The following is a 2,500-nucleotide window of genomic DNA, read 5'->3' on the forward strand; positions in this document are numbered from 1 at the left end:
GTAGGAAGACAAATTAGAAGACAAGTTAGAATACAAGTTAGAAGACAAGTTAGAAGACAAGTTAGAAGACAAATTAGAAGACAAGTTAGAAGACAAGTTAGAAGACAAATTAGATGACAAGTAGGAAGACAAATGAGAAGACAAGTTAGAAGACAAGTTAGAAGACAAGTTAGAAGACAAGTTAGAAGACAAATTAGAAGACAAGTTAGAAGATAAGCAGTGATGGGCAACCTACTTGGAAAATGTAGCAAGCTACACTACAAGTACTCCCGATTAAATATAGCTCAACTACAATGGAAGCTATCCCCAGATAAAGCAAGTTTTTCCCCAACACTACACTACAAGAACATGGCAAAAATAGCTAGCTACTTTTTTTTTTTTTTTTTTTTTTTTTTTTACTTCATGATCACGTTTCCACCAAACAAATAGACAGGCAAAATAAATGCTCAGTTTGATTGTTTATTATAAAACTGAAACAAGCCCTCGGTCTGGCTTTTGTGTCATCCTTTTAACATGAACTTGTATTATGTACAAAATCCAGGAAGGCAAGTTTAGCTGGGTGCAGCCTCTACAAAAGAAAAGAAAGAGACAATTTGGTTTGATCAGTTTTTATAGTATAGTTTGTTGATTACTTTTGATGCAGTAATGGTCTTTTTCTTTTCTATTCTATCTTTATGTATTATTTATCCTAAACTCTGCATCTTCTGGCTGCCTGATACCCTCTCCTAGCTGAAACCTGCTCACCTTATCAACCAAAAACACACTTCTTCAATATCTGAATTTTAACTAATAATAACTGTCTTACTGCATTTGACTATTATGCTACCATGTCTATACTACACCAACTATGCTAATATGTCTATACTACTACAGTACAGTATGTACTCAAGAGTATAACACTCAAGCTCGACACTGCTAGACAAACAATACTACTTATCATTGGCTGCTAGATGTACCACTCCTGCTGACTTGTTGTACACAATTTGTAAGTTGCTTTGAATGAAAGCGTCAGCTAAATGACCAAATGTATTTAAATATGTAACTCACAAAACATTCCATGGCCCCAAAATCATGTGGGGACCCCCCCTGAGGGTCCTGACCCACAGGTTGGGAACCACTGCTCTAGGTGATATTTTCCCTCTTAGTGTATGTACTATTTATGGTAGTTTGTTTTTTCTTTTCTCCACCCCCGTAATATTGTTCATTTTCTGCCTACAGTGAAACATGTTAGTTAAATCTGTTGACAAAAAGTGCACTGACTTGTGTGTTGTTGGGAACAGTTGACAATGTTTATGTAAAGCTTTTCATCAGCTTACCTGAATATATGTGTTCTCAAGTTAGTGCTGGGCGTGTGGGATGTTGAGAGAAGCTTCGTTTTTGGCGGACAAAATAAACACATATGTTGTTGTTATTGACATCATCTTCATCAATGCCATCAGCCCTGGAAACATCGAATCCTTCTGCTATTTCGCGACTGGTTCGTTCATTCATTCATGGTCTGTGTTTAGATTTTTTTCACTTCCTGGTTTGCCGAGCTGGAGTGGCATGTCCCGCCCTATCCTGCCTCTGATTGGCCTACCCGTAATGTTTTGGCCTAATCGTGAGTCGTCATACTCATATCTAAACCAACCAACCAATCATAGTGGGTTTTCTCCAATAGCATCCAGCTGCAGGACAGAAGAACACTACACTCTCAGGACCGAAGACACTCTTTTTTTTGGTCTGTTTCTCCGGATATGTAGCGTGTAGCGTTTTGCTGACGCTACGTCACTACTTGATTCGAAAACTAGCTGCGCTACAGAGATCGCTACTTGATTCAAAAGTAGTGACGCTACCATCACGCTACTGAAACATTTTGTTAAGCTATGTAGCGTCGCTACTTGTAGCTAGCTACTGCCCATCACTGAAGATAAGTTAGAAGACAAGTTAGAAGACAAATTAGAAGACAAGTTAAAGCAGGTGTTGAATTGTGGACCCCGGCGGCCGAGGTGGTCAAGGTGGAGTGACGGTGGGGTGTTGGTCCTGGGGGGTCCGGTCATCTTGGGGGGAAGGGCGGGCGGGGGGGGGGGGGCAGTGGGGAAGGAAATGTCCAATGTCTAATGTCTTGTTTGTGTTGTTTGTGATGTTTTTATTTTTATTTGGAATTTTATATTTTGTATATTTTGTTAAGTTTTGATTGATTGATTGAATACTTTATTTTGACACAATCGTAGGACAAACATTTAAAAGACAAACAATAACAGTGTCAACACGCTGGTCAAAAATGGATAAAACACAATAAAGCCAAGGCTTGTTTCCATTGTGGTCCATACATGGAACATAAAAGGCACAAAAACAAATGGACATGTACACTAGACAGGACACATCCTAACAATTAGTATAAAAACACCTAACCTGACAACTCATACAGTCAACTAATGTTAAAAGAAAATCCGCAAGCCCTTAAAAGCAACTCATGATAAAGAGAAATAAATGTTATGATAAAAGAGATACAAAACAT

The sequence above is a fragment of the Notolepis coatsorum genome (assembly GCF_963971535.1).
Source record: "Notolepis coatsorum genome assembly, chromosome: 1".
In the NCBI taxonomy this organism is placed as follows: Eukaryota; Metazoa; Chordata; class Actinopteri; order Aulopiformes; family Paralepididae; genus Notolepis; species Notolepis coatsorum.